At 38.4% G+C, this 13,106-nt stretch overlaps 1 protein-coding gene across 3 annotated transcripts in view; it reads left to right on the top strand.

Annotated features, from left to right (window-relative positions):
• Positions 1–13,106, top strand: part of FGF14 (fibroblast growth factor 14) — a 622,301-nt gene that overhangs the window by 496,293 nt on the left and 112,902 nt on the right. The gene's annotated exons all lie outside the window — the stretch shown is intronic.

The following is a 13,106-nucleotide window of genomic DNA, read 5'->3' as shown; positions in this document are numbered from 1 at the left end:
TTCTCTGTCCCATCTCTAAAGGACTTGTGCCAAAATGCGCTCTCTGAGTAATGCCTTTCCCAGTGGGGTTTTTTTTTCCCTCTTCTTTTTTTAGAAATTAAAAGTATGAATGTGATGCCAAAGCCACAAACCACAAATCCAATTTAAGCAGAGGAAATCAGGACTTAAGACTCAAGCGTGCATTTGGAAGGGTGGGGGAGGGCGGAAGGAGGCTGACTCTCAACCAACTTCTCACAGACTTCTCTTCCTCCTGCCCACTCGGCACCCTGAAAACATGTCCAAACTGCAACATTGCTTATTAAATTAGCATACTATGACTCTATAAGTCTGTGAAGTTGAAGTAGAACCAAAAGAAAATGGAAATACAAAAAAAAAAAAAAAAGAATAAAAAGTGTAAGTCCGTGCAAACTTGCTCTCAGACTTGAGTGGATGAAACTCCCTTTAAAATGTGCCTGGCTTGATAAACAACAGGGACCTACGGTAGGACTTCCCTTGTGGCTCAGCTGGTAAAGAATCTGCCTGAAACGCGAGAGACCTGGGTTCGATTCCTGGGTGGCAAAGATCCCCTGGAGATGGGAAAGGCTACCCACTCCAGTATTCTGGCCAGGGAGAATTCCATGGACTGTATAGTCCATGGGATAGCAATGAATTGGACACGACTGAGTGACTTTCACTTACACTGTAGAGCACAGCACACATTTAATAACTTGTAATAACCTATAATGAAAAAGAACCTAATATATATGTATGTATATATACATATGTTGTTGTTCAGTTGCTGTCGTGTCTGACTCTTTGTGACCCCATGAACTGCAGCACGCCAGGCTTCCTGTCCTTCACCATCTCCCAGAGCTTGCTCAAACTCATGTCCATTGAGTCAGTGATGCCATCCAACCCATCTCATCCTCTGTCATCCCCTTCTTCTCCTGCCTTCAATCTTTCCCAGCATCGGGGGCTTTTCCAATGAGTCAGCTCTTTGCGTCAGGTGGCCAAAGTATTGAAGCTTCAGTTGCAGCATCAGTCTTTCCAATGAATATTCAGAATTGATTTCCTTTAGGATTGACTAGTTTGTTCTCCTTGCATTCCAAGGGACTCTCAAGAGTTTTCTCCATCTCCACAGTTCAGAGGCATCAATTCTTTAGCACTCAGCCTTCTTTATGGTCCAACTCTCATGTGCTTTTTAATATGCTGTCTTGGTTTGTCATACTTTTTCTTCCAAGGAGCAATCATTATATATATATATATATATACACACACACACACACACACACATATGTGTATATAGGTAACTGAATCACTTTGCTGTACACCTGAAACTATCAAAACATTGTGAATGAACTACATTTTAATTTTAAAATACACCTGGGTTGTCTACAGCTTAACTCTAAATTCAAGACCAAATTCTACATCATTGTTCATGGAACTTCCACCTTGATTTCTCAGAGACTGTGTCTGTGTGTTTTCATTTATTTTCATAACCACTGGCTTCAGTGTTTTCCCTCTCTAGTTAAAGGTGACAATGTGACTTTACATGATGAATAAGTACCCCGAATGCCTTCTCCTTCCTGCCTGTGACCCTGCTGCTCTGGAGTTTCCAGGAGGACTGACATTGTTAACAGAAGGGTTTTTACAACTTTCATCTTCTCTGAGAAGTAGCTGGGAGACAAAGTCTGAAACAGAAATTTTAGAAGGAAGCACACCTCAGCTATTTGCATCTTCCTTAAATAGAAGTAAACCAAGTATTTACTGGTACTGTTTCCATCTATTCTTACAACTCTGCCCATTAGATGGAGTTGCCTCTGTAGTTCTAGGTGTAAACAGGCAAAGTGGGTTTTAAATATCTGCTCTGAAACACCAAAGTGTGAACCTCGACTCTGGAGAATGTATTGATCAGTCCTTGTTACCTACAGTTACTTTTAAAAACTTTCCCCCTGTCCTGATTATTTTCTTGGCATAACACATTTAGGGAAATGCTTCCTGGCTGTAAAGCAAATGTGTGCTAAAAAATGGAAAACACCATTTTTTTTCATGTGAAATTCCCAGTTTACTGCTCTATGCCTTCTCATAAGAAAGCTAATAAAACTATACTTCTGCTCTAATTCCTGTATTCATAGTTCATATGAATATGGCATATCCTAATCCAATATAATTTTCACTAAAGGCTTTGCATGCTGAATTTTATTAAACAATGTATGCTATGTCTGACTCTGCGACCCCATGGACTGTATAGCCCACCAGGCTCTCCATGGGATATTCCAGGCAAGAATACTGGAGTGGGTTGCTATTTCCTTCTCCAGGGGATCTTCTCAACTCAGGGTCAAACCAGCGTCTCCTGCGTCTCCTGCATTGGCAGGCAGGTCTCTACCACTGAGCCACCTGGGAAGACTCTATTAAACAAGAGTGCACTTTAATTTCAACAGATGACCTTGGATTCTTTAATATCTTCCTTTTTGTTACACTAATTCTCAACTTCTGATAATGTAATGATGGCTGGAGCGCAAATTTGTATGGCCTGCTATAAAAAGTCTTTGAGTGAGTCAAATAGTTGTTGCTTTTCAGATTCCTTAAATTTAGAGAATTCCATTTCTAGTTTCTGAAAGAAGTGAATCATACTTTCTAGTGATTAACTGAGCGTGTTAAATTTAACATATAATACTCTAAGCCTTAGGGTTTTTTTTTTTCCTACTTTTTCTCTCTTTTTGAGAATACAGTTGAAATTTCTGACTTTCAAATCAGATTTTTCTATTTCTCCCTCAAATCCTATTGGTTTCTACTTCATGTATTTGAAACACTGTTAGTAGATGCAAAAACATTCAGGATTGTTATGCATTCTTCCTACATTGACTTATTTATCATTAGGAAATGATCCTTCCTTATGTATTGTAAGATTCTTTGCCTTGAAATCTATTTTGTCCTTGATTAATAGTCTGATTATTCCCAGCATGGCATACTGTTTTCTATCCTTTTACTTTGATTGTTAATAACTCTGCTAAGGTATAATGGTCATAAAAATTATCTGTATTTAAAAGTGTATAATTTTATAAGTTTTAACATGTGACATCATCATCATACTCAAGGTTATAAATATGTCTGTCACCACAGAGGTTTCCTTATGCCCCTTTGTACTCCTGACCCCTGCTGCTCCCAGTCTCTTCACCAGTCTCCAAGTAGTCACAGATCTTGGGGAAAGAAGCGATGAGCTCTTTATCACTGGTTTTAAGCACTTTCAATACGATGTGTCTTTGTATTGTATTCTTCATGTTTCCTGTCTTTGGAATGTGTTAAGCAGTTTGGATTTTTGGCTTTATTGTTTTCATCAATTTGGAAATTTCCAGCCATTATTTCTTCAAATATCTTTCTTTCTTGCCCTCTTGGTACTTTTCCCTGGAATCTCCAATTAGACATATCTCCAATCATTTAAAGTTATCTGACAGCTCTGTTAATTTCTTTTTAGAATTCTGTTTTCTCGTGGGTTTCATTTGCAATCATTTCTATTACTGTGTCTCCAAGTTAACCACTTTTTCTGTGATTAGTTTAATCTGCCATTAATGCCATTCCCCGAATTTTTTTCTTCATTTCATGAAATGCAGCTTTCACCCATCAAAGTTTGTTCTGGGCTGTCTGTATCTGTATTTTACTTTTGGGATGTGTGGAAGGTATAGAGTTGTAAAGACTGTTTGCATGTCCCTGTCTGATATTCCGACATCTGGGGCAGCTCTGGGTCAGTTTTGATTTACTGATTCTCCGTTTTGTTATGGGTCAGATCCCCTGCTTCTTTGCATGCTTTATTGCATTTTCTTATTGGATTCCAAATACTTTTAATTTTGCTTCCCTGAATGTTAGATATTTTTGTATTCCTACAAATGTTCTTGAACTTATTCTGGGATGCAGTTAAGTTACTCAGAAACAGTATGCTCTTGCTTTCAGAATTTGTTAGGGGAGACTGAAGCATTGCTCAGACTAAGCTAATTCCCCTCCTACAGAGGCAAGCCTCTTATTTATACTCTGCTCATTGCCCCATGAATTGTGAGTTTTTCTAGTCCGGCTAGTGGGAATAGGCATTGTTTCCGGTCTTGTGTGTGTGTGAGGCACTGTTGCCTCTATTCCTCTCGGATGACTTTGCCCAGCCTGGAGTGGTCTCCTCATGTGCAGTTGTCCATTAGTACTCAGCTGAAGACCGAAGGAGACCCTATGTAGATCCCAGAAATTCTATCCCTCTGCAACCCTCTCCTTTCCCTGGACTCAACTCCATCTCAACTTAGAGAGTCCACCGGGCTCCCCTTCCTTCACCAGGTCCTGGAACATCTCTAAGCCTTTAAAATCCGGGAAGAAAAGAGCTCACCTTATTTCTTTTCCATCTCCCGGAAACCTCTGTCCTTCATTTCCTGGTATCCAGTGTCTTGCAAAATTCAATTTGTCCTTTTTTGTTGTTTCATATTAGAGAGTACGTCTGGTCCTCATTATTCTTTCTTGGTCAGAAATAGAAGTCATTTTGACTTTTAAAGAAATTCTGCATAATTATTAAGCTCTCTCAGATTGTGGTGTATAGCTCATATAGCATTCACATTCTTTTTCAGTCATATTTCCAGCATTGAAATTTGCTCATTATGATGTTTGACTACAAAATATTAGCAAATGCTAATAATACTCTTGGGCCTTTGTTCCTTAAGCCATTCAGTTACATCTGATTAGTCTCAAACTTTATGAAGAACACAGTAAGAGGCCTGATTAATAATATGCAATTATATTTTGTATTATAATAAGCATAAAATGGCTTTTGTGTTGAGCAGTAGAAAGTGAAAGGATTGTCCATTAAAAATAATGAGATTTTGGCCACATATATGGCGAAGTGAAAACTTCTTCACTCTGTGCTGTTTGGGGTGTGTGTGTGTGTGTGTGTGTGTGTGTGTGTGTGTGTGTGTTTATTGTGCCAAGGTATCATAAGTTAAACACAGAACTTGGGAGTGTTTCAAGATGCTGCTGCTGCTAAGTCGCTTCAGTCGCGTCCGACTCTGTGTGACCCCATAGACGGCAGCCCACCAGGCTCCCCTGTCTCTGGGATTCTCCAGGCAAGAATTCTGGAGTGGGTTGCCACCTCCTTCTCCAATGCATGAAAGTGAAGAATGAAAGTGAAGTCGCTCAGTCGTGTCCGACTTGTAGCGACCCCATGGACTGCAGCCCACCAGGCTCCTCCATCCATGGGATTTTCCAGGCAAGAGCACTGGAGTGGGGTGCCATTGCCTTGATCCATCATTCCAAAGGAGGTTTGCAGCAATTTTTCCCATGGTGGTTTTCTTAATTGAAAATAATCCCATCATAAAGAAATAGAAAAGAGGTTGTTATTAAATATTTAGGGACTGGCTGAGCAAATATGGAATGTTCTAGTAACAATATATTTAGTAATATGTCCTTACTGAAATTATATTGCTAAGATTTTGAATGGCATTGGAATAGGGTGCTTTTCTAACTGAGCTTGAAAGATGTGCTTCTTTCTGGAACTTATAGACCCTGAATATTCGAAAAGGTCAACATTGTACCAGGAATCCCTAGATACCTAGGTCTGCTCAAGGTCCATCTGCTTCTCAGAGCTTAGGGTCAAATATTAAGCAGGATCTTTACTGCTTGCCTTCCTTTTAATGATCTTCTCAGACATTTCCCCAAGAAAGGCTTTACCTACTATTGTTTTTTTAGTATATTTTACCTAGAGGGAATTTTTGGGCCAAAATAATTTTTGGAAAAAAATAACTGCTTAAAATGTTGTGGTGTTTCCCTTTAAGAACCCACATTTACCTTTGCCTTCATCTCAAGTATACTCTACTCCTCTAAGTCTTAAATAAGATATAGAAAAATGCATTTTGTCTTGAATTCCATTTAGAACTTATCGATCTGAAAAAACCAACAGAAAATAAATTCAGTTCAATATATATTTGTTGAGCAGCTGTTCTGTCCAAAGCATAGTGACAGGCTACTTTGAATAATACATGATGCAAATTATTAAAAGATGTATAATGTATTTGCTGGGCAGACAGACATGTAAATCCAATAATTTAACGCATGATTAATTGATGTAAATTTGTATTACAGTTCGCCTCTTCTCCTTTCAATAGACAGCAAGCTCGCTGAGCCCAAGAACTGTATTTTCAGGCAAGATTGTATCCCTAATACCATCAGGCAAAGGATTCTGGTAGGCAGAGGTGAAGAAGATACTGTAGACTATAGAATCAGCAGTTAAAATTCAGCAGACATGATAATGCATTGGATTGGGTTGGTGGGTTGAGTAACAATTCTGAAATAGCTGAAACAAGGTTCCCAGGGGAGTGAGGCTCTGAGGGTGGCATGTGGTCAGTTCCAAGAGGAAAGTGAGTACCAGTCTCAGAAATTAACAGAAAGATATAGCAGATTTTCCCACCTTCAGTTTTCTTTATCATTTTCCTTAGTGCTCTCACCTTTTTTTTTTTTTTTCCCAGCCCTTTGGAAGAGTTCCTGGGCATGTTTTATTTTTATGATTGGAGTATATGATAATTTATGGATTTGGATAAATTATTCACAATACTATTTTCTGCTGCTAGGAGTGCCAAAATCTAATTAGATCTACCACAAAAATGTATATTCCCAAAATTGCCTTTTACCCTGTTAAAAAATATATGATTTTCCATAGCTATAGAGGAGTGACGCTGAAGAACCTATATTGTAACTAGTACCAAGGTTTATGAGTAAACAAATGTAGTACATGTGTATATCCATTTATATATTTGCCACATAAAAATCCATGCCATACTGTTATTAGTTTAAATGATTTAAAATGTATACATCATCTTAAGAGTTATTCTGATTTCTCTTCTGTCAGTCAGAACATTTTGTGAAAATAATTTGTGACAGTGATTTATTTAGATGAACCTACTTCTGATAAAATGATTGTTTTAATTAAAAATGTTAGATATTTCCTTGCACCTAAAGGCAGTTGGACTGACTTGAGTTTCTTTCAGTTCTAAGTGTTGAGGCTAATATATTATGAAATACCTTTTTTTCCTCTTCATATACATGTGTATTAGTTTTCATTATTTCTATTTTAATTAATATCGGAGAACATAGTTAGTCTAGAATTTCAGACAAGGAGTATCCTCAGGACATTTTCAGTGAAGTGTCCAGGCACAGCAAATAGAAAAGACAGAATAAAAAACATAATTAATACGGGCTAAGTTTTCATATTTTCTTGAGCAGAATAAGATGCTGTGGATACATAAGTATTTAAAAGAGAATAAAGATCCTTAACAGTTTTTTGAGTTGGAAAATATTTTGCATTTTTATATGGCTAACTAAAATATAGGTGTAGGACTTCAGATATTGATTCGTCTTTCAATTATTAATTGAGAGTCCAAGTTATAGGAGTTTGGGCTATATCATTATTGAAAACAAAATAATTATTTTTTTGTACTTCATCATCAAATCTTCTTGTCCCATTAGTTTAATGAAAAAAGTGAGCAGGCACCTCAATATAAGTTTATTTCATACAAGCAATACTTCCACTCTTTTATGTCTCAAGTCATAACACTTATTTAGGATGACACTCCATTTTTATTATAGTAGATGCATTTTACATTGTCTTCTAAACACCTTTAAAATCCTTTGGCTGAGCTCATGTGAGATCTAAACAGATCATCATTGTTTTGATTTCTTATTTTCATCCTTTCTTTTAGCCACATAATCCACATAGAATATACAGCATCTTCCTTTTTTTCTTGATGTTAAGCTTTAGCTTGTTTTTCTTATTTTTTAATTTCACCTCTGACCCATATTATCTCTGGGATTTTTTTTTCCCCTCGACTATCCTAATTTTATTTAAACTAGATAATATAATTTATAAGCCACTTAACCAGGAACACGTGAATTTCAACCTATGCAAAGCATTCATTGGAAACAGTGGCTGAGAGGCAGGGTCACTGGGCCAGCCCCTCAGTATTATGGGATGGCCCACGTGTCCCACATACTTCAAGGATCTAATGTAGCATGTGACATGTGACTTTGAAGATACCAATGTCAATCCATGCTTAAGTTCCTTGTCATTTTTGCAGGTAATAACAACAGTAAGTTCTACCACTGGGTCTTCTTCATCCATGGCAGTGTGCGATCTTGCAAAACCTTGCATGGGGAGAAGCACCTCCCCACCCCCGCCCCACTTTGGATGCTGTTTGCTTTAAATATTTGCAAATTCTGGATCCTGTCCATTCCTGCAGTTATGTGGGATTTTTGTGTTTCTTTTTTTGTTAACTGTTCTCTCAAAGAGTCAAGATGGGTTCAGCATGTATTATTATAGATGGAAGCTGAGACTTGTACTGGAAGTAAAGTAAGAAAATGAAGGCTTAGAGCCTTCTTGCACAGAGATCTAGAAGGTTGGTCTTACCTTTGTCTGACTGCACATACTGATGTCGTGATTTTCTCAGTAAAATTGTTGTTTTGTTTGTTTTTGCTGTGATTTTTGGTTGCATATTTTCACTCTAGGCTTAGGGAGAAAGGGTTTGTTTAAATTATTTGAAAGACTGACTTTAAGCTATACAGGGCTACATTGAACAATTGTATAAATGAGTATCACAGTAAAGCTTTTATGAACATGTGATTATGTACGATGAGAAAATACTAAGTGGAATTCTTGAAAATTTGGGGCAACCAGTTAATCTACAGCAGTAATAGGTGTTCAGTTGATTTACATATACATATGTGATCTTCTTTGCAAGTAGGTACAAAATGCTATTTTAACTCATTCTTTCCCAAAGGCATTCATAGATTTACTATAGTTTCTGCATTAACATTATAAAGTTAACATGCCATCATGATTGGACATTTTTACAAATAATTAATATTGAAAAATAAATATTCTGATAACCATCAAAGTACAGTTACATTTAACATTTTGGCATATTGTCTCTCATTTTTCCTATGAATAGTAGTTTTACATAGCCATGCTCAAGTTATACACACAAGTTATTACACAAAACTGTAAAACACTAAGGACTTATTTTTAACTTGGAATTCCAAAAAGTCAAATTACCTAGTCAAAAATTGTGGACATTTTTAAGCCTTTACTATGATTGCCGTTTTGGTTTTCATGTTGTTCCAGGTTTCACTCTTACCTGCAATATGAACTTACTGGAAAAATTACATCTTTGTTAGTATTCATTCACAAAAGAAATAGTGCAAGGCTCTCATTTATCCAGACCCAGGAGATGCCATGGTGAGCAATACTGTACATTTCACTTTTCCTCGTGAAGCTCCCAGTCCAGAGTCTCACGTCTCTACACAAGTGGGCGTATTTGAGACAAGTAAGGTTGCGGGAACGGAATCAATGTGGGAGACCATGGGATGTTTGTAGGCAGCCCACATGTGCTGTAGTCCGTGGGATTGCAAAGAGTCAGAACAACCCAGTGACCCAGGTTGGGCTACATGCTGAAGATGGCAGGGGAACAGTAGAAACCAAGGTCAGGCAGGTAGGTGGGCCCCTGCTGCTGCAGAGTGAGACATTTGGTGGGTGTTGGAGAGTTGCTGCTTATTTCCTGATCTGATGGACAAGAACAGCACTCTGCATGGCCTGGGAGAGGCCATGAGGGGCTGAACACTTGCTGGCAGTGAAAACAGAGAAAGGGAAAACAGTGAGAGAGATTTTGAAGACAGTGTCTATAGGAACTGGGCAACTCATTGGATGGAATATAAAAGGCAAACATGGTGTTAATCTGAGGGGGTTAACAATTAACATCAGTGGTCAAGTCAGAGTGGATCTTTGACTGAAGTTGATGGAGATGGAGAAATTAAAGTGAAAATGATACCGTAGGAAGTTTAAACTTAGTCTTATATTTATGATTTTGATGAGGATTTCATGCGTGGAGATTTATTGGAAATGTGGTCAGTGGCAAAGTGGGAAAGATCTTAGAAGAGATTTTCAGGAAATTTGGTCATCTCTAACTTTATGTTATGGCTTTACATTATAGATTCAGCTCCAACTCTGCAGGATTAGCGGGGTTAGACACAGCCCAAAATAACCTTTGAGAATCTAGTTTTAAAGAATAGATGTTTGCATTTCATTTTCAGTTGTTTAAGATAGTTCAGTCTGATTGTTCAATTTTTACAGGCTACATAATTTAGTGGTTAAGTGGGCAGGATCACGTCAATCCAGCTTTGCACTTATTAGTCATGTGCTGTTTGTCAAATTACCTCATTGTGCTGTGTCTTTACTTTCTCATTATCAAAATGGGTTTCCCATTTTGTAAGTAAACTGTGGTAAAAATTCAGTGAGTTAATTGTGGCACCTGAGAAGAACAGTCAATATTACTATGGTTTCTAAAAAGAAAAAGAAAAAGAAAAAACAAATACTGTGAAAGCAGATAAATAGAAATCAGTTTGGTTTTCTTTTCTTGAAATTAAATAAGAACTCAAAAATACAATTTTGTCTTTTACTTGTAATTTCTTGGCAGGCATGCGGTGGGGTTAGAAATTAGCTCCTTAGCCTAATGTCCTCCAGGTTCAGTCCTGTTATCACGAATAGCAGGGTTTCCTTTCTTATGACTGAATAATATTCCACTGTGCATCTACACTGCGCATTTCTGTGTCCATTCATCTGCTGATGGACACGGGTCGTTTCCACGTCTTGGTTGTGGTGAATGATGCTGCAGTGAACACGGGGGTGCAGATAGCTCTTTGAGATCCTGATTCCATTTCCTTTGTATACATACCCGTAAGTGGGATCTCTGGAGCCTGTGGCTCAGTTTTCATGCTGGTCAGTTTCACTCATCAGCGTGAGTAAACTCCATGCTGTTTCCCGCAGTGACCGCACCCGTTTACACCCCCACCAACCATGCACAAGGGTTCGCTTTTCTCCACTTTCTCTCCAGTGCTTGTGCTATCTTTTTAATAGAAGAAACAAAGGAGAAGGGGGCTCTCTGTAAGTGTGAAGGGACTTGTGAGGGTCACCTGTCTTCTCACTTTCTTGCCTGGTATACTTAATTCAAGTCCAGAAGATATCATAGCTAAAATATAGGATTACTAAAAGTAAGTGATCCAGAACATAAAGCTTTTGCAGAAAAAATTTTCTGTCTCTGAAATGCTCTGTATGTTTTCATGGCAACTAAGCATTGCCACCCCTATCTCACCTTTTCACTTTTGTTTCCTTCTTTTTCTGTGCTACCTACTTCCAGTGACAAGCATAAATATGATACAGCAAAACCAGGAAAAATCCTCAGTACTTAAAGGTTCAGTAGTACTTATTGGGTGATGAGCAGAGTAAGGTTCACTTAGGCACATGTTAGAATTATGTGATTTTTTAAGTTATATACTACAGAGTAAGGAACATACGGGGCTTCCCATGTGGCACTAGTGGTAAAGAACCCACCTGCCAGTGCAGGTAGACATAAGAGACGTGGGTTCGATCCCTGGCTCAGGAAGATACCCTGGAAAAGGGCATGGCAACCCACTTAAGTATCCCTGCCTGGAGAATCCCATAGACAGAGCGTTCTGGTGAGCCACAGTCCATAGGGTCAGACACAACTGAAGCGACTGAACACACACACACAAGGAACATGCATGACACAATTGTAATAGTCACTTTTAGTGTGAGTGTTAGTCACCCAGTCATGTCCGACTCTTTGTGACCCCATGATATGTCCATGGGATTCTCCAGGCAAGAATATTGGAGTGGATTGCCATTCTCTTCTTCAGGGGACCTTCCCAACCCAGGGATGGAACCCGGGTCTCCTGCATTGCAGGCAGAGTCTTTACTACTTAATAATCACTTAGGTGTTTCTTTCTAAAATCCTACTCCTCCAAGAACACCTGTATTCTGACATGCTTGATTACATGAATGCTGCCATGCTGTGGTTTTCATGCATTATTTTCCAGATTCTTCAATATCACAGTATCTTTGAAGAAAATCTGTTCCATGGGGGCATTTCTCAAATGATCAGATACATCAGATGTACATAGAAACAGATGCTGTCATTCTTTTTAATTTCTTGAGAACTAGACAAAAGGCTGAGGATATTCTGTTTTGAACAGCTTTTTTGGTTTGTTTTTGCACATTTTTTTGTGTGTGTTCACCTGTTTGCCATCCATCATTTTTTGATCAATTACAACATGCTCGGTTTCATCATTCTGTAACAACTGCCTGTATTGACAGCATGATCACATTTGCATGTCTCATTCAGGGGTTGTGGAGACATGCTAGTTGCCATGGGGAGGATTCTGATGTCTCCCATTAAATTGAGTCATGAGATGGTGGTGACCTTTGAAAAGCTACATGCAAATATTTATTTTTGAAGGTACAGTTGGCTCTTTGTGAAGCACCAGATCACTAGACCGGCCATCTCTTCTATGAATCATCTAATGAGAAGTCTGTTACTGTGTATTTTTCCTTTTAGTTTTAATAAACTTCCACTGTCCTTGAGCTTAAGCCATTTGAGACAAGAATAAAAATCCATAGTGTATAATTTTACTATCCCTTGTGGTTATATAAATTATATAGGATTATCTGTCTAATTCATCTAATTGGTCTGGATTATGGCCAGAGATTATTGGAGATTCAGCTGAAGCTGAATGCAATACTGAATGCAGTATAACTCTAATACTTTGGCCACCTGATGCAAAGAACTGACTCACTGGAAAAGACCCTGATGCTGGGAAAGATTGAAGGCAGGAGGAGAAGGGGATGACAGAGAATGAGGTGGTTGGATGCCATCATTGACTTGATGGACATGAGTTTGAGTAAACTCTGGGAGTTGGTGACAGACAGGGAAGCCTGACGTGCTGCAGTCCACGGGGTTGCAAAGAGTCAGATACAACTGAGCGACTGAACTGACTGACTGATGGCCAGAGAGCTTAGGTTTGTTACTGTGTCTCGCCCTGAGTTCAGAAGTTAGTTTTCACATTTTACTGTGGATCACCTCTAAGTACACAATACTTCTGTGCAAGTTAGGGTGACTGTTTAAGCAGCAAGGAAACATCCTCCATATCAGGGCTTTTTCTGAGAATGTGTACCAAATGTTAGTATGGCTTTTTTTTTTTTTTAATAAAAGTTTTTCACATTTGGGGATTACTTGTCAAGTTAAGTGAAAAAAAAAATTCTG

The sequence above is a fragment of the Bos grunniens genome, chromosome 12 (genome assembly GCF_055505025.1).
Source record: "Bos grunniens cultivar Pamir isolate PY7600 chromosome 12, Bosgru_T2T1.0, whole genome shotgun sequence".
Lineage (NCBI taxonomy): Eukaryota > Metazoa > Chordata > Mammalia > Artiodactyla > Bovidae > Bos > Bos grunniens.
The sequence above is the reverse complement of the archived record's forward strand: the minus strand, read 5'-3'. Positions and strand labels throughout refer to the sequence as shown.